The following is a 23,184-nucleotide window of genomic DNA, read 5'->3' as shown; positions in this document are numbered from 1 at the left end:
CTCATGCTCTCCTTCCCCCTGCCCTTTGTCCCTCCTCCCTCCCCCTCCTCCATCCACCTCCCCTTGCCCTCTGTTTTATAGTCTATTAATATCTGATGTGGGGGCTTGTTTTCCCCCCTTTGGTTCTGTGTCTGTGGAGTTGCAGGAATACTGGTAGCCAGGAATGTACCCAGAAAGGAATCACCTTGGTGACCCCAGCTTGGTCAAATACCCAAGGTACCTACCACTAGAACCTGCAGGAGAAGGTCTCTGGAATCCATATGGTTAGTTCTTATCTCAATTGCAGATTGTGTAAAGGGTCCTCAAAACCCTTAAAATGTGTGCCAGCGCCTCCAGACACACGGCTGCATGGGGCAGCTCTACCCTTCTCTCATTCAGCAAATAGTCACTGCTTGTTAAAGCCGTGCCGTCCCTTGGGGTTAGGTATACTTTCAGAGAGGAAAATCATTCCACAGAGCAACTGTCTTCACTTGGGTAGGTTGAGGATTGTTTGTTGATGCCCAATGATGAAGAATTGATTACTTTTTACTTTTTTATGGTTTTTTGAGACAGTGTTTCTCTGTATTGTTCTGGAACTCACGCTCTAGACCAGGCTGGCCTCGAACTCACAGAGATCCGCATGCCTCTACCTCCAGAGTGCTGGGACTAAAGCACTCCAATGCCTGGCAAATAGATGAATGTTTAATGAGAAGTTGGCAGAGGTGCCCAGCACTGTGCCACATACATAGATACCAACAATATCTGTCCTTCCTTGTGCGGTCTGCTACCAGGCTACAGCAAGCAGACATTCGGCCCAAATGACGAGCAACCAACACCCAAAAGACTCCAATAAGGAAGCTGGTGTAACCCCAACACTCAGAAAATGTGGTACATGAACATAACAGCATTGTCTTTAGCCACGAACTTAAATAATGAATTTGCGCAGTGGTGGATGGGAAGGAAAAAAATATGTAAATGAGGTGATCCAGGCGCAGAAAGAAAGTACAAAAAATTGTCTCCCATGTGCCTCTCTGCTACCTTTTTGTATGTGTGTGTGATAGGGTAATTAGTGGTTAATTCGCAGCTCAAAAAGGTAGAAGAGAAACAACTTTTAGGGGGAAAGTTTTAAGAAAGAGAATTGGGGGGGAGAACACAGTGTCCTGAGAGTGGGAAGCGCTATGCTGAGGCAGAAGAAAACGGTGAGAGGAATGGCAGAAAGATTGGATAAAGATAGGGGACCAACCCAAAAGAAGTGTGCTTGACAGTCGGGGGAGTTGGCTCAAGAGAATTCATTGCTTTTGCAAAGGATCCAGGGTTGGCTCCCAGCTCCCCCTTGGAGACTCACAACTGTCTGTTACTCCAGTTCCGTAGGATCCAATTCACCCTTCTGGCCTCTGAGGGCTCCTGCATATACCTCATGCACACACCTGCCCTCAGAAACAGACATACACGCAAAATAATAGTTACAGTTTCCCTGGCACGGAATCACTTTGTATCACTTGCTGTCCCAGAACTCACAGTCTAGGTCAGGGTGACCCTTGGACCTCACAGAGATTTATCAGCCTTTGCCTTCCAAGTGCTGGTTTTGAAGGCATGCATCACCATACCTGACTTCTTTTTTTTTTTTTTTTAAGAAAATGAGGCTGGGTGACGCCAGCACCTTTAGTCACAGCAATCAAGAGGCAGAGGCAGGCAGATCCTTGAGTTCAAGGCCAGCCTAGTCTACAGAGCAAGTCCCAGGAAGCCAGGGTTGTACAGAGAAATCCTGTCTCAAAAAATCAAAAAGAATGAAAAGGAAAGAAGTGATTCTGTGCCCCTCTCTTCCTCGAAGTCAGCAGCCGCTGCAGTAAGATCAACAGGCCAACGGGATAGTTCCGGGGACGGAACTGAGTGAGGTAGTAGCCCGGGGCCTCATCTGCCTGGCAGGTGTTGCAAAACACCCCTGAGCTGAGTGGACTGCAGAACTGTGCAGAGTGCCCGCCCTGCAGCTCACTTTCAGCTGGGACCTCAAGGAGCTCTCCCCTCTCTGCAAGCAGAGCACCGTAGTCTAAGGTCTGCAGGGAGCCTAGACCCTGGACGGCCTTGATCAGGAACCGCGGAGGCAGCGCGCCCGTGCTGTTACAGTCTCTCAGCTCCTACCTCTGCAGGTCCCAGCTGTGATCTCTAACAGAAGGGTCACAGCCCTGACTCACTGGCACTCCTGGCTGCCTGCCTGATGTAAATGCTGGCCCTGTCAGTCAACGTCTTGGAAATCCTTGTAGATCGTTTCTTGTTACGTAAAAACTACTGGCAGAGACAAGTTGAGTGTTTTGTTTATGTGTTGAGTGGGTCACCCGTGTGCCCTTACTTGTTGAGGACAAGAGCTCAACCTCTTGTGCCACAACTCAGCTGAATCTCTACCATTGGCCTGGGGCTTTGAAAATTGGTTTAGACTAGCTGACCTACGCACTCCCATGATAGGTCTGTCTCCCTGTCCCCAGGGCTGGGATTACAAGGGCATGCCATCATGCTATCGCTCCTGGGCTCTGGTACTCCAACTCAACCCTGGCACTCATACAGCCAGTATTATACCAACTGTGACCTAATTTCCATCTTCTTAAAGACTGCACATTCGAGGTACACATTTCAGTGGTTCAATATACACACGCATCGGGTGTTAGTTTTTTGCCTCTGTAATCAAAGTGCCTGACAAATTAAGAGACTAAGAGTTTATTTGGCTGAGAGTTTTGGAAGTCCCTGCCAAGGCAGAGGATCACAGAACCACACGGGAAACAGCCACAAAAGACAGACCATCCAGGACACTAACCAAAAACCTACTCTACTACCCCCCCTTCTAGAGTCCCCCCCCCCAAGCACTATGCCATCCCTTTTAAATTGTAGACCAAATTCCCACGTTTACAGGGTTCTGGTGTTTACTTCACTCATACAGTTCGGTTTGGATGAATAAACAAACATTTTAAACTAAAGAACCAACAAAATTTGAAGCTGTCTAATCTCATATTTGTTGTTGCCTCTGCCAGCCCCATGTATTAAAAGATTTTTTCAATTTTTCATTCTGGAACACTCTAATATGACACATTAGCCGTTTTCTGTGGGGGGCTGGGGAAGCTAGAGTCTTAAGTAGCTCACCCTGGGATCTGGGGCTTTGGAGTGCAAGTGAGTGCTGAGGGTACTTATCTCCAACTCCCGATGCCTGCGTCTCCGCCTCCGGAATATCTGTTAATTTTTAAGTTACTTTATTTGTTACTGTGTGCTGTGATCTTTATTACTACGCACGTAATTCTCATACAAGTGTGTGCAGTACGCTGAGCACACTCTTCCCCCCTTCCCCCTCCATCTCTCGTATTCTTCCTCTTCCTCCATCTGACAGTTTTACTCCTGCTTTAATGTCACTAATATAAGCATACATGTTCTCACATGTCTCTGCAAAGTGTAGGAACTAATTATGAGATGAAACATGTAATGATTATGTGGAATAGTTTTCTCGGAGGTTAGGAACACAGATTGCTCTCGCGAGGACCTGGGTGCAACACCCAGCACCCACATAGTGGCTGACAGTCATCTGAAACTCTAGTTCATTCCAGGAGCTCCAACACCCTCTTCTGGCTTCTTTGGGCACAAGGCACGCACTTAGTGCACAGACATGCGCAGACATATGTACGTAAAACACCCATGTACATAAAAATAAAAACAGCACACGATATGTATCTCTGAGACTGGCTTAGTTCACATAATAGGGTTATTTCCAGTTATATTCATTTTCTTGCAAAAATTAAAGCTAATTCTTCTTCATAATTTATTTTAAAAAAACACTCTGCACATAAACCATGTTTTCTTTCTCTTTTTGTAGCTTTTTCTTTTATTTTTGAGACTATAATATAATTCCACAGTTTCTTCCTTCCCTTTTCTCCTTCCCAAACCTTCCTAAACGCCCCCTCCTTGTTCTCTTTTATGCTGGAGGCCTCTTTTTCAATGAGTTATTGTTATAGGCATGTATGTATATGTGCATGTGCATACATACGTATTCTTAAATATAGCCTGATCAGTCTGTAGATGGTTACTTGTATGTGTGTTTTCAGGGCTGACCATTTGTACTGAAGATCCAACTTAAACCATATTATCTGCTCTTCTGTTGTAGGATACCCAGGCCATCTCCACAACTGTTATATAAACAGTGCTGCAATAAACAGTGTGTGCATACTCTCAGATATATTGAGTAGGAATCCGTGGGGCAGACACCAGGAACACAAGTGTCATACTGAGGCAGGAACTGTCTGTGCGTATTAAGGGGAAAGGGCCCAGGGTAAAAACTGACAGATGCTCGCAGATGTTACGATGAGAACATAGGCCGGAAGAGTAAGGGTTAAAGCAGCAGGATCTGCAGGGCTGAGGGAGACAGAGAAGGGGGCTTGTAGCTGGGCATGAGGTGCCCAAGGCAGACAATACTACAGACAAGTCTCCAGGTCTGTTGGAGCGGCCCAGCTGACTTTGGACTCCTTTAGGAGCAGATGTAAGGCTCTTCTGTCCTTCCACGCATCCTTCTTGCAAAGACAGCTAACTTCAACTGGTTGAATTAGAAGCTAGCATCTACCAGGTCCCCACTCATTTCAGGAGAGACCCCAGACAGCGCTGGACGAGGAGTGAACTATGACATACCCAACAACGCAAAGGCATTAGCTCACGCCTATATTGTGAAGTGTTTTCCTTCTTTTCCCTCTAATAGTTTCAGAGTTTCTGGCCTTATATAGAGGAGTTCCTTTACTCTAAGTAGCTTTTCTGTGCAGAATGAAAGATCAGGAATTAGTTCCCTTCGTCTGCATGTAGATACCAAGTTTCTCTAACCCTTCGTGGAAGACGCTTTTTCCTTCAATGTGTAGTTTATTTTTTCGGGGCAGGGTTTCTCTGTGTGGCTTTGGAGCCTAATCCTGGCACTCGCTCTGTAGACTAGGCTGGTCTCGAACTTGCAGAGATCTGTCTGCCCCTGTCTCCCAAGTGCTGGAATTTAAGGCATGTGCCACCAACGCCCGGTCAATGTGTTTTGTTTTGTTTTGTTTTGTTTTTTCCATCTTTGTCAGAAGTCAGGTGATGGGAGGTGGCTAAGTTTGTATCTGGATATTGTGTTCCGTTCATTCCTTTGATCTTCGTGTTTACATAATGGGTTACTCTGGGCATTCCTTACGTATGTTTACTTCATTCAAAGCCATACATTAACCCTACTCAAAGTGTCAGTCTGCCTCTGAAGTCCATTCTAGCTTCAGTGTGTGTAGGGACTTGTGTCCAGTTGATGTAGTTAAATCGTCTCCTCTTGGACTACTTTAAAAAGACTGTTCGGTGATTTTTTTTCCCCATCTACCTGGGGGTGCTCTCATTTCTTTATTTCCACACATGCCCCTGCTCTAAGTGGTAGCTGACCAGCACGGATGCAAAGGGCAATCCCAGGCTAGCTCGAAACTCGCACCAAGGAGCAGGGCAGGGTGCCTCCTGGCTGCTAGCATTTGAAGGGAAAAAATCCCAGTGTCATCAGACTCAGAAGCACTCTGTGCGCAAATTTTCCGGACCTGGAACTGCTCCTTCCTCTGAAAACGATCCTCTTCTGCCCTCTAGCGGCAAAGATCCCCGTCAGAGCAGAGGCAGGCGGACTGAGCCCAAGAGGAAACCAGGAGCAGAGTGACCTCCCCTGGAGGCTGTCATTTGTGGAGAGAGGCTGGGATGTACTTAGCTGCAGCTCTACTTGAGTCTGTGAAAATAGTGGAAAGAGGTCCGAGAAAGGAACAGAAATGATCCACGCAGCAGGGGAAGGAGCGTGGGACCATTTTGTGTCCCGTAACGCTTTGTTTGGGTTTTTGTTTTTTGTCTTTAATGTGTGTGTGTGTGTGTGTGTGTGTGTGTGTGTGTGTGTGTGTGTGTGTGTGTGTTTCTTGTGCGTTTCCCTTGACTCTTTGTTTTACTATTTGTTCATTTGTTTAGTCCTAGTCAGGCTTGTTTCTTTTTATTTTGCCTTATTATTTTATTTTCTTAAATGCCTGTCTGTTATCTGATGAGAGAGAGAGAGAGAGAGGAGATGTGGGTTTGGGCAGTGGGGAGGATTTGGGAGGAGTGGGGAGAACAGCAAACATAATCAGAATATATCGTATGGGAAAAAACATACTTTCAATTTTTATAAATGGCAAAAATAAACAGCTTGCCCACCAGCAGGTCGTCCTTTGGAAGAGTCATGCCCTATGAAGTGGCCGCCACTCAAAGAACGCTACCCCTGCCTTCTCACTTGTGAAGGCGAAGAACATGCTTGTGACTTTTCTGAAACGTTCTTCAGAGATACCAACTGTGCCCCCCCCTTCATTCCTTCTTGGTGAGTGAATCTTCCAGAAGTAGGGTGCAGGCATTTAAATGTCACTTATCCAGTTTCATTACCTGCAACAAAAACAAACAAATAAACAAACAAATAAATAAAGCTGGAGCCACGTCAGACATTTGGGACTTAACACTTTGGCTTCTGTGAAATTGCACTTGTCCGTACACTGTCTGTGGAGAATTCGCTGGGACACGGGTCACCTTGCGATGAGAAACTGAGAGTGTATGGAAACATTCCAAAGGACTCGTACTGCCACCTGCACCCCCACCCTGACATCCACAGCAACCTGGCACAAACTTTTCAAATCAGCTGCATCTGAAATGATGCTTGAAAAAACATTGCTCAGCACTGATCCGCAGAAGACAGCGTCACACAGGGCACAAGAAATTGTTTGTCAGGAGGTCGAGGCATGCTCAGTATTGTGGGGAGGCTCAAAGGCGCACGTGGCCTCCAGAGACCATGGCATCCCAAGGGGACTTTCTCTGGAGGATATGAGTAAGAGACATTTTTAAGGACTAGAGATGGAGCAGGGCACAAGTGTGAAGATCTGGGTTCCATTCCCAGCATGTCCACAAGCACACACAGAGAGAGGGGGGGGGGGGAGAGAGAGGGAGGGAGAGGGGGGGAAATTGCCCAATGCACATACTAGGATAGGAAGACGTGGTTTTGGTCTTACTCTGTAAATCCAGACAACATATCGGAATAAAGATGTAATGAATTCCTATCCCTTTTCAAAGTGCGAACAGTTGACAACAGTCAGATTCGGGAGTTTGGAAAGTGAACTAAGCAAATGATCACAAAAGATCAGTGCAGTTTAAGGGTGGCATCGAGAGTGTGAATAGTTCCTTCTTGCTGAAATGACTGAAGTAACACCACCCTTTCCGACCCTGTTTGTGTTTGCTTAGACAATTCTCGGCCCTCTACCCCCACCCCCAATGACCACATCTGCCTTGGCAACACGTTTGAGACTTCCAAGGCCTTGACTATGGTCCTGATGTATTAAGCAAACTAATTGGCAACTTATGTCTAAAATAATTACTATGCTCCTCCAGGAATAACCGTTTCAAGGTTACCCTAGCCCTCCGCTAACTCTGATGTATCTTTGAGGGGCTTGCCTTTTAAATGTTGTATCCTCCAGCGTGCGCACCGAGAGACTTTTCGGGGGCTCAAGCTGCTCTTGGTCAGGCCATCAATAAAAAGGACGTAAACTCTTAATGGACTTCATTAGCGTGGTTGTCAATAGCTGTCTCGGGTGAATCGTTACGTTGCCTCTGCGCCTACTCAGCATCCGAAGGCTTTCCTAAAGCTTTGGTTCTGGCCTGTGTCAAGAGACCTGTCACTTTTGTCCTCTGAAGTTTCTATTTCCTCCCCATCTGTCCCCTGAAGTTTCTGCTTCTCGTCTGCGGCCCTCTGAAAGCATCGCGGCCACCTTCCCACGCACCCCTACCACCTGGATATCCTTCCTGAGACATTTAGCTCTGGCTGCTCCTTGAGTGGCAAGCTGCCACCATCATGCCGCTTCTATGCTTCTGTGACTGCTCAAGGAGTGTAGGAGAAACTACGGCCAGCCTACCCAAGCAGCAGTCACGCTGCACCTGCTGCCCAGGCCAGCCTGCATGAGCATGCGCGGCAGGCACTTCCTCCCTGAGCCAAGCCCGCCTCTAAGCCCAGAGACTACTGACAGGAGAAACACCTAACCAGGGACACCAATGAGGAAAGATGAACACAACAGAGTCAGTCACCTGAGCCAATAGGACCTTGAGAGGGAGTACAAAGGCCGTCCTAACTTCCTTAACACTCGCTGACTCCCAGTGCCTGAGTGCAAGCAGGATAACCCGGAACAAAGGTGGACATCAAAACAAACCCCCAGCTCTGCTTTGAGGAAACCATTCCCTTCACTTGGCTGCAAGGCTTTTCGGCCAGTTGCTCCTTAAGTTGTTTTTTTTTTTTTCCAAAAATAACTAACGTTAGCATTTCAATTGAGCCTTGCTTGCAGGGCTGTGGTCACAAAATCCACTTGTGAATTGGAAAAGGAGCGCTGGTGGATCAGTGCGGCCCCTGAAATGTGTGTCTGCACTCCTGCTGGGGTCTCCACAGCTCCCTTCTCTTAGATCAGCTTCTCGGTTGCCTGCTTGCAAAGACCAAAGGCAGTAGGAGGCACAGAATGAAAAGGCCCGATGGCCTCTGGGCTAGAAGCTTCTACTCTATCTGTTTCATAAGGAACACCTGTTGATTTAAGTGCAGTGCCTGCTTTCGCCATACTCTTCCGTGTGCTGATAATAGCAGGCACAAATCCCTGCCCTTTCAGATGTGCCTGTCCACCGCATGGATGGATGGATGGATGCATGCATGCATGAATGCGTGCATGCATGGATGCATGGATGGATGCATGGATGCATGGATGGATGGATGCAGAACTCCACATCCTTTCACCATACTCTTCTGTGTGCTGATAATAGCAGGCGCAAATCCCTGCCCTTTCAGATCTGCCTATCCAACAGATGGATGGATGGATGGATGGATGGATGGATGGATGGATGGATGGATGCATACATGGATGCATGGATGCATGGATGGATGGATGCAGGACTCCACATCCTTTGGTGGACAGCTCTACATAACCAAGCCAACCTCACAGATGTCTTAACACACGTGCAGCAATGTTGGTTGCCAACGAAACACCAAATTTGCCACTTTGTGAACCTTTCACGGTGATTTCCCATTGCTTCTGTGGAACGTCACCGTGTACTGTCTGGACATCTTGCTTTATACATGTATTCTGTCACAGCTCCTGGGCTTCTTTTGTGGCTTCACAAAGTAGGCTGGGATCACATCCCCAACAACTGCTTCCCTCTCTGTCCAGTGAAACTTTAAAAGCCGGGTGCTCCATGGTTATAGCTGCTTTCTGAGTCTTTTTTACCTATCAGATTTGCCTGTTCGTATGTAGGTTTCATGTACTTCTTTGCAGCAAACATTAAACAGAGCAGTGGTTTAAAAGAAAACATGCAGCCGGGCAGTGGTGGCGCACGCCTTTAATCCCAGCACCCGGGAGGCAGAGGCAGGCGGATCTCTGTGAGTTCAAGGCCGGGCTGGACCGATAGCCTCCAAAACAATACAGAGAAACCCTGTCTCATAAAAACCAAAAGAAAAAAGAAAAAAAAAAGAAAACATGCCCCATAGGGAGTGGCCCAATTAGGAAGTGAGGCTTTCATGGAGTAGGTGTGACCTTGTTGCAGGAAGTTGTTGTGGTAGAGGCTGGCTTTTTGTTTGTTGGTTTGTTTTTATTTATTGATTTAAATTAGAAACAAGCTTGTTTTACATATCAATCCCAGTTCCCTCTCCCTCCCCTGCCCCACATCAGCCCCCAACCCATTCCCTTTCTGCTCCCCAGGGAGGGTGATGCCTTCCGTGGGGGATCTTCAAAGTCTACCATATCATTTGGAGCAGGGCGTAGGCCCACCCCCATGTGTCCAGGATGAAAGAGCATTCCTCTGTGTGGAATGGGCTCCCAAAGTCCATTTGTGTACTAGGGATAAATACTGATCCACTACCAGAGGCCCCATAGATCGCCCAGGCAACCTAACTGCCACCACGTTCAGGGGTGCCAGTTTCCCAGCTATCAGCGGAGGCTGATTTTATCGTCTCTCATGCTTCAGACTACACAAAGTGTGCACTGTATTCACTTCCTGTGGCCTGCGGATCAAGACGTAGAAGTCTCAACTCCTTCTCCGGCACCGTGTCTGCCCGCACGCCGCTCCTGTCAGGACGACAATGGACGAGACCTCTGAAACTGTAAGCACCCCCAATTAAATGTTTTCCTTTGTGAGAGTTGCCATGGTCATGGTGTCTCTTCGCAGCGATACAAACCCTAAGACGGACACTCGATGGGAGCACGTTGCTGAGCAAAGCAATGTTTGGGTCTTGTCTTGAGAGTCTTCCTTGAATGCCACACGTCAAATTTCTTTCATTTGACCAGCAAACATCTGGCCCACTTCATCCAGGGCGTGTCTAAGTTTGGTGAGGTCTAACTTACCGCTCTGCAAGGGCCAAAATCCCTAATCCATCCTGGGGCCCCAATCGTGGACATTCCCATTGTGCATTCATTTCATTTGACTGCCATTTAAGCAGTGGCACCATTAAAACAAGCCACTGGTAGCGGGTTCTGTGACGTCTGCTTACCTGATTTGTGGATTCTCTCTCTTCCCGTCTTCTAGCCTGTCCTGAAGTTTCCCAGTCCAAAGGATGGGAAAGAGGAATGTCTCCCCCTTTCCTGTCCAGGCCTGGTAATTAAGTCATTCCCTCTTGATACGTAGTGGGGTGCCTTGCGTGCATAGGAAACAGAAGTTTACCAGGGATCTCTGAAAAGCTTGAGTCTCCTCAGATGTAGGGTAATTAGACAAAGCCCCTTCTTTTTGTCCCCTAGGTGTCATACTCTGTGTCACTGATGCTTTTTCCACACGCAGTTTAGATCTGATTAAGATTGGGCTTTAGGGCCGGGCATTGGTGGCCTTTAATCCCAGCAGTTGGGAGGCAGAGGCAGGCGGATCTCTGTGAGTTTGAGGCCAGGCTGGACTACCGAGGGAGTTCCAGGACAGCCTCCAAAACAATACAGAGAAACCCTGTCTCGAAAATCCAAAAAAAAAAAAATGGGCTTTGGGCTTTTCTCTCCAATTTCTCTGTTCCCTTCTCCCCTTTCTTCTTCTCGGGCTTCAGAACACCCTGTTGTCTTCAGAAGGCTCCTCAGTCTGTATTTCTTTGATTTTAACAGAGACCACTCTTTTTTTTAGGGGGCTCCTCTTTCTTCTTGGGAGTGCTGCTTTTAGAAGCAGTGTGCCATCCTGATGTGACTCCTCTTTTTTTGGCCTTGTTGGATTTCGGGGTCCACATCTTCATCATCTTCAGAAGGCCCTTTCTCTTTCTTTTTTTTTTTTGAGTGATAAAGCATTTTCTTTTTTATTTATCTTTTTATTTAAATTATAAACAAGCTTGCTTCACATGTCAATCCCAGCTCCTTCTCCCTCTCTCCTACCCAGCTCCCCACCAACCTCCCTAACCCCCCACCCAATTCCCACTCCTCCCCTCATAGAGGATGAGGCCCTCCATGGGGCATCTCCAGAGTCATGTCATCCAGGGCAGGATCTAGGCCCTGCCCCAAGAGTCCAGGCTGAGAGAGCATCCCTCGATGTGGGATGGGCACCCAAAGTCCATTTGTATGCCAGGGATAAATACTGATCTACTACCCAAGGTCCCACAGATTGCCTAGGCCTCCTCACTGACACCCAAATTTAGGGGGTCTGGATCAGTCCCAGGCTGGATTCCCAGCCATCAGTCTGGGGTCCAAGAGCTCCCACTTGTTCAGGTTAGCTGTCTCTGTGGGTTTCTCCAGTCCGATCTTGACCCCTTTACTCATCACTCCTCCCTTTCTGCACATGGGTTCATGGGGTTCAGTTCAGAATTTAGCTGTGGGTGTCTGCCTCTGCTTCCATCAGCCACTGGATGAAGCCTCTAGGATGGCATATAAGGTAGCCTTAAATGTCCTCCCCTCATTATTGGGGGAGGGCATTTAAGGTAGCCTCTCCACTATTGCATAGATTGCCAGTTGGTGTCATCCTTGTAGATCTCTGGAAATCTCCCTAGTGCCAGATCTCTCCTCAAAACCTATAATGACTCCCTCTATTATGGTATCTCTCATCTTGCTCTCCTCTATTCTTCCACTGACTCAACCTTCATGCTCCCCCATGTTCTCCTCTCCCCTCCTCTTTTCTCCCTCTCTTTATCCCAGCTCCCTCTCCCCTCACACCATGCTCCCAATCTGCTCAGGAGATCCTGTTCCAGTCCCTTTCTCTGGGGTACCATGCATATCTCTCCTAGAGTCCTTCCTGTTTCCAGGCCTCTCTGGCAGTGGGATTTGTAGGCAGGCACTCCACTGATCCATGTCTAAAATCCATATATGAGTGAGTATATACCATGTTTGTCTTTTTGTGACTGGGTTACCTCACTCAGGATGGTTTCTTCTAGTGACATCCATTTGCCTGCAAATTTCAAGATTCCATTTTTTTCTATTGAGTAGTACTCCATTGTGTAAATGTACCACATTTTTTCTATCCACTCTTCAATTGAGGGGCATCTAGGTTACTTCTAGGTTCTGGCTATCACAAATAATGCTGCTATGAACATAGTTGAACAGATGTCCTTATTGTCTGAGTGTACATTTTTTGGGTCTATGCCTCAGAGTGGAATTGCTGGATCCAAAGGATCCAATTAAAAAGTGAGGTACAGAACTAAATAGAAAATTCTCAATAGAGGAGTCTAAAATGGCTGATGGACACTTTTAAAAATGGCTCAACATCCTTAGCCATCCGGGAAATGCAAACCACAACAACTCTGAGATACCATCTTACCTCTGTCAGAATGGCTAAAATCAAAAACACCAGTGACAATTTATGCTGGAGAGGATGTGGAGAGAGGGGTGTGCTCCTCCACTGCTGGTGGGAGTGCTGGCTCGTACAGCCACTATGGAAATCAGTATGGAGATTCCTCAGGAAAATGGGCATCACTCTACCACAAGATCCAGCAACTCCACTCTTAGGCATATATCCAAAAGATGCACAGTCATACAACAAGGATGTCTGTAACATTTAGTCTTCCTGCCCTCCACCTAGGCCCTGTTGTCACTTTCAGCCCCCAAATAACACACAAGACACTATATTAATTATGAAGCTGTTGGCCATTTGCTCGGTTTCATATCGGCTAGCTCTGACTTGATTATTAATGTATAATTACTAATACAAATTTTATAAGGACTTATCTTTACAAGGATGCACTCCTGCCATGTCCGTTCCTCCTGGGAGATCACATAGCATCCAGTCTCTTCAGTACATTTCCCAGAATCCTCCTAGACTCCTAGTCCCTAGTCTTGCTTTCCTATTGGCCAACAGTGCTTTATTGACATATACACAGGACTTCCCCATCAGATGTATGTTCCACTGTGTTTATAGCAGCATTATTTGTAATAGCCCGAACCTGGAAGCAACCTAGATGCCCCTCAACTGAAGAGTGGATAGAGAAAATGTGGTATACACAATGGAGTACTACTCAGCAGAAAAAAAACAAAATGGAATCTTGAAATTTGCAGGCAAATGGACATCACTAGAAAAAAACCATCCTGAGTGAGGTAACCCAATCACAAAAAGACAAACATGGTATGTACTCACTCATATGTGGATTTTAGACATGGATAAGGGGAGTGCCTGCCTACAATCCCATTGCCAGAAAGTCTGAGAAACAGTAAGGACCCTAAGAGAGATATGCATGGTACCCCAGAGAAGAGGAATGAAGCAGGATCTCCTGAGCAAAGGGGAGAGGGATCTGGGAAAAAGAGAGGGGGGAGAAGAAGAGAGGAGAGGAGGACATGGGGGGAGCAGGAAGTTTGAGTTGGGGGAAGAATAGAGGCGAACAGGATGAGAGATACCATAATAGAGGGAGTTGTCATAGGTTTGGGGAGAGAGATGACACTAGTGAGATCTCCAGAGATCTCACTAACTGTCAAACTAAGCAATGGTGGAGAGACTACATTAATAGCCCCTCCGTGGTGATGAGATTGATGACTGCCTTATACGCCATCCTAGAGCCTTCATCCAGTGGCTGATAGAAGCAGAGGCAGACACCCACAGCTAAACACTGAACTGAACCCCTGGAACCCAGTGACAGAGATGGGGGAGTGATGAGCAAATGGGTCAAGACCCAGCTGGTGAAGCCCACAGAGACAGCTGACCTGAACAAGGGGGAGCTCATGGACCCCAGATCGATCAGCATGGGACTGATCCAGACCCTCTGAATGTGGGTGTCAGTGAAGCCTAGGCAATCTATTTATCCCTGGCACACAGATGGACTTTGGATTCCCATCCCTCATTGAGAGAGGTTCTCTCAGCCTGGACGCGTGCCGGACGGCCTAGGCCCTGCTGTGGATGAAATGACAGACTCTGGAGATCCACCATGGAGGGCCTCACCCTCCCTGGGAAAGGGAGTGGGTATTGGATGGGGGACTGAGAGGGGGGTTGGTGGAGGAGAAGGAGGGGAGGGAGAGGGAGCTGGGATTGACATGTGAAGCAAGCTTGTTTCTAATTTGAATAATATATATATATATATATATATATATATATATATATATATAAAGAAAGTTCTAAGGTTAATTTAACACCCTGAGAGAAAAACTAATGACTGATTTTCTACTCCATTTTTTCTTAAGTATTGGATTGTTCTTAACATCACTTCACCGAATTGACATTAAAAAATCTATAATTAAATTTAGCATCTTATGTTTTTCCCATTGGACAAAGCTCTTGCTTTTTGAATAACCAGCTGTTGCTTTAAGCGTCAGAAATAAACTTGTGCTTGCAGAGTGATGCCCACTTAGACGATCCCTGTAAGACCAGGGCTGAGGCGAGGTGGAGATAAAGGAGAGCAGACCGGCATCTGCAGGAGAAGAATTACTCTTTAATCAGAACAACCAAGGAGCCGCAGTCTCTGTGGAGCGAGAGGGCGAGTGTGTGCTTGCGTGCGGGGTCTCGGGGTCTTAGAGGACAGGAAAGGGGAACTTTAGGATGGAAGAGTCCATCTGCAGGTCAGCTCCACTGCAGTCCTGACGTGGCAGATACTAGCTTGGCACGTGGACCTCCGTATGGGAAGCTTCCTCGGGTGTGTCAGTCAGGTCAAATCTCCTGTCCTGGCTTCTCAGTTCACCTGAGGCCTGTAGGTCATTAACCCTTCATTCATTCATGACCCTGAAGACAGACAAAAAAGAGGAAACCTGTGAGTTCTCTCGTTGGCTGCTTCCTGCAAACAGGAACAACGGGGGTGGGGGCTGTGCTCTGTCCCCTGGAGCTAGGGGAGGCATAGGCTGGGTTGAATCCATGTAGCAAGAGGAGAGTTTCAACTTAATCAGGGGCAGCGGGTCTTGTGATTGCCATTGTTATTCCAAGGGATGACCTCTGAATAGCAACCACTAAAGGGCTGGGAATGAATGCTTTGGTTCCAGAGTGAAACTGAGAGACTTCCCAGGAACATGGAGGAGGAAGAGGAGGAGGAGGAGGAGGAGGAGGAGGAGGAGGAGGAATACAAGTGGGAAACACAGAGAGAAGCTGGTGAGAGGAGGCGGGTGTCAGATAAGGGCCCCCATATAGGGTGGGGGGATTTTTCGTGTTGTGTCTGGGTGGACTGTGGGTATTGGGGGGGTTGAATTTGGCAGGCTGGGAAGGATGCAGAACAGTTGAGCAACTGGAGAGGAGTGATGGCTCCCCATTTGGGATTACCGAAAGAGTAGGGCATCGTAAAAGGCTGGAAAAAAAAAAAGCTGAGTCTTCTCGGGAGCTCTGCTGTGGATATAGGGGCTTGGAAAGGGTTGGGCATCGTGTAAAGGTGCAGCTTGAGAGGCGTGTGGATCCACAGTGATGGGGGGGCAAGGACACCCCAGGAGCCCTGAAGCTCGGTGGACAGACAGACCCAGCGGTGGGATGAGTAAGAACTGGTTACCTCTGAGAGCTGGTGAGGTATCTCTGTATGAGGGGAGCACCCGGCTCTCTTACGTGGAGAACAAGGGGAGAGGCAAGAGAAGAGTCCGTACAAAGATCACAACCGCAGTGGGAGCAGGGGCTATCCCTAGACCACAACCGCAGTGGGAGCAGGGGCTATCCCTAGACCACAACCGCAGTGGGAGCAGGGGCTATCCCTAATCCTTTGGCTGGCTCTTGGGAACCTGCTCCTCATTCCAGGTTGCCTTGCCCAGCCTTAATACAAGGGGAGGAGCTTATAATCTCAGCTAACTTGATATGCCATGCTTCGTTGATACGCGTGGGAGGTCTGGCCCTTTCTGAACAGAAACAGTGGAGGAATGGATTGAGGTGGGGGAGGGGGGCCAGGGTTGGGAGGGGAGGAGGGAAGGAAGCTGTGATTGGGGTATAAGATGAATTAATTATTTAAAATTTCTAAAGAAAATACTCAGTGGCCTCCACGTGTACAGGTTCCTGAACACACATATACACGTACATATGCAAAACATGTAGAACTATTTTCACATGAGATTTTTTTAAAGATTTACTTATTTTTTTTCCGCCTGTTAGCGTCTGCCTGTATGTGTGTACATACAACACCTGTATACCTGGTGGCCACGTAGGCCGGAACTCGGAGGGTGTCAGCTCCCCAAGACTGAAGCTGCAGAGTGTTGCGAGCTGCCATGTGAGCGCTGACAACCGAAATCAGGTCCTCGGGAAGGAACAGCATCCTATGCTGAAGCTCCCCAGCTCCTAAACGTGATTTCTTTTACAGACAGGGCTTCGCATAGTCCAGGCTGGCCTCAAAGTCACTGTGTATTTACCACTGGCTGTGGACCTCTGTGCCTCCCGCCCCTAGTTCCCAAGAGCCGAAGTCATAGGTTTGCGAACATTTTTTTCTTCTCCAAGATACCTCAGCTTGAAGGTAGTGTTATGATTGAACTGAAGCAAGTCATTAAACTGTTAGACATGAGGTACTAAAAGGGTTATTATTTCCTAATTAAAATTAATTTACCAACCCAGGCGAAACAGCTGAAGATGCGGATATATTTTGGGGGAGGAGAGTTGGACAGCAGAGGGGCAGAAAAGAAAGACTTTGTTTGCACTAAATTTACATTTACTTCCTCTGGACGTTACCCCATATGCATTTAAGGTGCATTAAAAGTTGTCTATACATTTTAAAGCTCTGTAGAATGTTCAGATTATGATATTCCTATTCTATGTGCAGCCAGAGGCATCAAAAGTGTTTTCCTTTCCAGTATTATGCATTTTAAAAACTTATTTCCTATTCATTGTTTCAACACAACGTTAAAACATTTCACAGTTCCTATTCTGTGCCTTAAACGGCATTTAAATAGCTTTTAAGAGACTGAACTCATTAAATCTCATTCATTTTAGCACTTGTTCCATACTCATCAATGTCCTTTGGCTTTTTCTCGATTGTTTGTGGTTCCAGATTGATTCTTCACATCTCTTCACTGATTTCTGTCCTCCTTGGTGTTTGGCCACCTGCGTAATCACTTTAACTAGACCACTGGCAAAGTGTGTAGACACTTCTAACCACGCCGTCTGCACACTTGCCTCGTCAAAATCGCGGGGAACTTTACTGAAAATATTTAAAGAACGCAAGTCTAACGAAATTTAAAGTAGCTGGGATTTAGCTGAGTGGTAGAAAGCTTGCTCGGGGCGCTGGGATTAGTCTCCAGTTCCAAAGCGGGGCGAGGCAGGGGGGGGGGGGGCAAGGCGGGGGGACGGGGAGAGCGTTTACCAAAACGTCATATATAAAGTGTTCTTGCTTGTCTTTGTCTTATACAGTCTTGCGAGAGGCTGAGAACGAACCTGGAAACTAAGCAGGGCCGTTCAATGGGTCCAGTTACCCTTTCTTTCGCCGGTTGTCCCCAGGTGAGAGGAGACGAGGGCATGCAGAATGGCCCAGCAGAGGGCGCTGCGGTTGCCCATCGAGGTTCAATCGGGTGGGATGCAGATACGTTGGAAGTTACACGCTATTACAAAAGAAGCAGAAAGCCAAAAATACGTAAAGTAAAAATGCTGCCATAACCTAGTTGTTTACTGAAGAAAACGGTTAGGGAAAGCCCAGTGTGGGGCACACACCCAGTCTGTACAGTCCGCAGCAGCGCAGGCTCGTCCTTGGCATCACCCTGAGCAGCCTCCGGTCCTGCGATTTCCACTGGTGAACAGTCTGTGGCACGTGCTCTGTGCGGGTGCACTTTACTTACTTGTATTTTAAAACAGGAGTCAGTTCTCTTCTTCCACGCCTATCCCTGGGGCTCGAACTCAGGTTGTCAGACTTGGCAGCAGCCACCTTTAGCGTCTAAACCACATTGCCAGGCCCTGAGGGGATGAGGGGAGGGTGCTTTCTTTCAAAATAATGCTTCAGTGTGCAGCCCAGACCTGCCTTAAACTTGGGCTACCACACAGTAGAATGAGCATATCTGTTTGTTTGTTTGTTTGTTTGGAGTTAGTTAACAGTTACAGCCTATACTTAAAATTATTTACGGAGCTGGCACTACAGCTCAGTGGTAGAGGAATTACCTAGCATTCACAAGACCCTGGATTCAACCTTCGGCACCACGGAAAGCTGGGTGTCACGGCGCTGAATGTCACCTTTAATCCCAGCACTTAAGAGACAGAGGCAAACAGATTTCTGTGAGTTTGAGGATAGCATGATCTACATAATCCCAAAGCAGCCAGGGCTACATAGTCCCACCCTGTCTAAAAAAAAAAAAAAAAGAAAGAAACACAAGAGTAACAGAACAAATAACAAAGCAGAAAGAGAGAGACAGAGAGACAGAGGAAGGCAGGCAGGCAGGCAGGCAGGCAGGCAGGCAGGCAGGCAGGCAGGCAGGCAGGCAGGCAGGCAGGCAGGAAGGAAGGAAGGAAGGAAGGAAGGAAGGAAGGAAGGAAGGAAGGAAGGAAGGAAGGAAGGAAGGAAGGAAGGAAGGAAGGAAGGAAGGAAGGAAGGAAGGAAGGAAGGAAGGAAGGAAGGAAGGAAGGAAGGGAGAACGAACCATGTACACAAAACGCAAGCGGGAGAAAACACCTCATGAGGATGCATTGGACATTTCCCTCCCTTTTCCTTTCCTCTCGATTTTCCTGCTTCTCCTTCCTTTTATTCCCCCTCCTCCTCTTTCTTTCTCCCTTCCTCTCTGTTCTCATTTCTCTTTTTCTTTCCCTTTCCTTCCCCTCTCCTTCCAAAGAAAGAAAGATGGCTGCCTTCTCCGTGCTGCAAAAGGAAGCCCTGCAAAGGCTGAGTACGCGCTGCCATCACTGAGCTGTATTTAGTGCAGGGACAGGTCAGGACTGTGACCAGGCATGCCAGCCTGCCTGCTGTGTGATGGTGCTGCAACAGCGATCGCTTGCGAACGCGTGTGACAGTGCCACCGTGTGTCACCACCAGGACACAGCACAGGGAGTGCTGGGACGGGACGTGGCCGCGCGCAAACAGGCACCCCTGTTCGGCTAGATGGTGATTTTCAGACACAGCAGGCTTGCAAACAGATGGCAGTGTAGGGGCGTGGCTCATCTGCAAACAGGGGTGTCTGCTCGGCTGAATGGCACCACTTAGACGCGACAGTCCCGGACACACCAATAACAGGCGTGCCTAGGTCACCACGTGGTGGCCCTGGGACACACACAGGTGTGCACACTGGCATCCCCAGGCAGCCACACAGTGGCGTTGGCACACGGCTGCACGCGAACGGATGGATCTGGACCGGCAGTTAGGAGATGGCGGGCATGTGGAAAGGCTTGCTGAGGCCACCGTGTGGCCGTTCTGGGCACAGCACGCCTGTGAAAAGGAGCGTCAAGGCCCCTACGTGGTGGCGCAGGGACGCTGCAGGCATTACTTTTGCAGCATTGGGACAAGGGCCCACAGCATAGTAGCCCTGAGATATGACAGGCATGCAGACAGGCATTCCCAGTCGGCTTTGTGGTGCCTCTGGGACACAGCGAGAGTGTGGAGAGGCATGCGCAGGCTTTCACCGGGACGGTGCTGCTGGGAAACAGGAAGCATGCGATCAGGCGGGGCCGGTGCTGCCGAGCGGTGGGGATGGGACCAGGCAGGCATGCGAACAGGCAAGCCCACACTGCCACAAGTCAGTGCCAAGACAAGGTTTGCGTGTGAACAGGCGTGTCCGGTCTACCTTGTGGTGACACCGGGGCAGGTGGTGCTGGCGGGTATGCAAAGTTGCATTCCGATGCCACCGAATGGCAGCACCGGCACACAGCAAGTGTACCAACATGGTGTGCCCAAGCGGCCAAATGATGGTTCCTGGGACACTGGAGACTTAAAAGCAAGTGTGCCCAGACAGCCACGTGGTGACGCTGCAACAGGGAAGGTGTGTAAACAAGCATTCCCAGGCCACCATGCGGCAGCACAGGCTGCCGTGTGGCGGCCCTGGAACACGGCAGTCACGTGAGCAGGGAGCCCAGTCCACCGAGTGGTATCTCCGGGACATGGCAGGTTTGCAAACCGGAGTACCCAGGCCACCGTGTGGTCGTCCTGAACACGCCGGATGTACAAACGGGTTAAGACAGTTTGGCCTCTAGGAGACAAGTGGTGCTGTCTGTGTGGATATTGATGGTGCCCATGTCTCCAGAGCAGACGCTGCACTTCTCAGAAGAGAGGAAGGGGCACGAGATCACAGCGGAAGTCAGAAGTTCAGCGTTAGCTCTGCTGTCTCAGATCTGTGACGGAGCCTCATTATGTTTCCTTACTCCTAACATAGCCTGTTGTTTCCCGAGGAAGTTTGTTCCTCGGGATTAATGGTAAAGCTTGCTGGTTTTTTCTTTTCTTTCTTCCTCTTCTTCTTCTACTTCTTCTTCTTCTACTTCTTTTCCTTCTTCTTCTTCCTCCTCCTCCTTCTCTTCTTCTTCTTCTCCTCCTTCTCCTCCTCCTCCTCCTCCTCCTCCTCCTCCTCCTCCTCCTCCTCCTCCTCCTCCTCCTCCTCCTCCTCCTCCTCCTCCTCCTCCTCCTCCTCCTCCTCCTCCTCCTTCTTCTTCTTCTTCTTCTTCTTCTTCTTCTTCTTCTTCTTCTTCTTCTGCCCTCCATTTTCAGAGCTTTTTAACTTCATATAAAGGCTCCAACTTTGGAATTCTGAACTGTCGGGAGCCAGATGTCTGCTGTGCTACCTAATGAGCAGGTTCAGAAGTCAATATCGTTTGTGGCTTCTACACAGTAGATCATGAACCAAATTGGACAGTTTAGGACACAGGGTCCAATAAGAGACTCAAACTGATCAGGAGGAAAGACCCTGCTAAATATATCAGCCAAATTTTCCGATTTCAGTAGGTATCCCAGGAACCCCGGAAGTTTTTAGTGCTCTTTCTTCCTTCTTCTTAGCCGTGTCTCTGACTATAACTGGTTTATTAGCGTAATAACAGCATTCTTGATATAAGAATGCAATGAGTCCCTTCTCCACTGTTAATGGGTTTAGGCCTCTTCCCGTCTGGAGAAGTATTTCAGTGAAGGGTTCCACATGGTCTGTATTGTTTCTAATGCTTCAGACATCTGCCCCTTGTCCTTTATAGCTGGGTTGCAGAGATTATTGCACTGTATTTCTAAAGACAGTGTTCTTCCAGCATCCAATCCTGTATCAGCTGTAGTCCCACTCCCATTGCCAAGGGGATGAGAAAGGAAGCTCTTTTAACCCTGCCAGGTGGCCTCAACTGGTAAAATGAGAGATTCGTTACATTGAGCTGTATATATACTACAGTCGAGAGCTCATCCGTTTAGGAGGAAGGCATTGGTAGGCCCATGTTCCACTGAGAAAAAGGAGGTCTATCTGTGTCGTGCTTCCAACAAGAAGTACCTTGATTCAGCGTCTCTTTGTCTGGGGGCTTGATTACATAGCTCTTGCCTTAACATCCCCATAGGAATGTTTCCCTTGAGGGTTCTAGGACACCGTAGAGCCCTATTGATGGTCTAATCTTTTCCAATCTGAAGTCTTGCGACCCATTTGCCTTCAGTGGGAAGATTCCACATATCTGGGCATATAAAAGGTTCTGAGATCTCCAAAGTCTATCATATCATCCCCATGGAGGGCCTCACCCTCCCTGGAGAGCGAGGGGGGGTAGGATGGAGGAGAGGAGGGGTTGGGGAGTCAGGGGAGGAGGGGAAGGAGAGGGAGCTGGGATTGACATGTGAAGCCAGCTTGTTTCTAATTTAAATTTTAAAAAGAAGTTTTAAAAAAAAAGGTCCTGTTTGTTTCTGATCTTTGTGACTCCAAAACATTTTGGGTGGCCCTTACGTACACACTCAGGGCAACCCTCTCTTACAAATGTCATCCCAGGAGGATCATCGTATTCATTTATAGCAGTTACAAGGCCCTATTTCACTTCCAGGAGAATACTCACATCATCTACTTTCAAAAAACCTGTTATCTGGGAATATCACCAAGCGCATATCAGCAGGTCTCCTCAGGACCTTTGTTATTCTTAAGCGCAGCAAGGCTAACACAGCCTTTAGCGCCAGGCTCCAACCCTGCAGAGCCATTGGCCCAGACGCTTTCCCCAGACCTCGTCATATAGCGGGGACGTAGTGGTGTCACAGTCACACTGACCCACACGCCGTGTGTGAGGCTGGTCATGTAGGGGGCTGCACAGGCTTGTCGGCCCCGCATGTGGATTCTGAGCTGTTCATACCAGAAGGTGTGTGGGCCTGCTGGCCCCCAAGCCGCTGCTTAACTGGACCCAATGAGGCCCACGTGGGCACGCTGACGCTCGCGGCATTGCACACGGCGTTTCCAACCCCAGTCACACAGAGGGCCGTGGATGTGTCGGCCCACGTGCCGTCTCCAAGAGCTGCATGGGCAGGGTGGCCCGCATGCCTTTTCTGAGCCTGGTCACGTTGGGCGATGCTGGGACATGGCGGCATTGGAACATGGAAAGCATGCGAGCAGACGTGTCCAGGCCACCCCGGGAGGACATAGGGACATGCAATCATGTAAGCAAGCCTCCCCTGGCTGGCAAGTGCTGAAGCTGGGACGTAAGAAGCGTGCAGACAAGCGTATCAAGGGCACCGAGCGGTGGTAGCGGACACGGCAGGCACATGAACGGGCATGGCAGTAATAGCATGACACGGCCGCGGGACAAATGCAGGCATGTAAACAGGTATCCCCCAGTGCCCCACTAGCAGCCCTGCGACACCGTGGGTGTGCAACCAGGCAGCCCTGGACCGTGGCAGGCATATAAACAGATGGGTCGCCACACGGAAAGAGGCATGCCCATCCCGGTGTGTTTGGTGGCTCTTGGTCATGGCACGTCTCATGACAACCCCGGTACAGA

General features: G+C 48.5%; 1 long non-coding RNA gene and 1 pseudogene across 1 annotated transcript; both read right to left on the bottom strand.

The window, feature by feature from the left end:
• Nucleotides 1-8,438: 8,438 nt before the first annotated feature.
• Nucleotides 8,439-10,424, bottom strand: LOC101832400 (annotated as a pseudogene).
• A 4,383-nt stretch (nucleotides 10,425-14,807) lies between these two features.
• On the bottom strand, nucleotides 14,808-20,290 carry LOC121134772. Its single transcript, XR_005871996.1, has 4 exons — nucleotides 20,043-20,290; nucleotides 17,992-18,231; nucleotides 17,719-17,882; nucleotides 14,808-15,114 (listed from the first exon to the last, which is right to left on the bottom strand). It is a non-coding gene; the product is annotated as an uncharacterized LOC121134772 (long non-coding RNA).
• Between the last annotated feature and the right edge of the window lie 2,894 nt (nucleotides 20,291-23,184).

Source organism: Mesocricetus auratus, unplaced genomic scaffold (assembly GCF_017639785.1).
Source record: "Mesocricetus auratus isolate SY011 unplaced genomic scaffold, BCM_Maur_2.0 Super-Scaffold_100030, whole genome shotgun sequence".
In the NCBI taxonomy this organism is placed as follows: Eukaryota; Metazoa; Chordata; class Mammalia; order Rodentia; family Cricetidae; genus Mesocricetus; species Mesocricetus auratus.
Note: the sequence above shows the minus strand (reverse complement) of the source record. Positions and strands in the feature narration are given on the sequence as shown.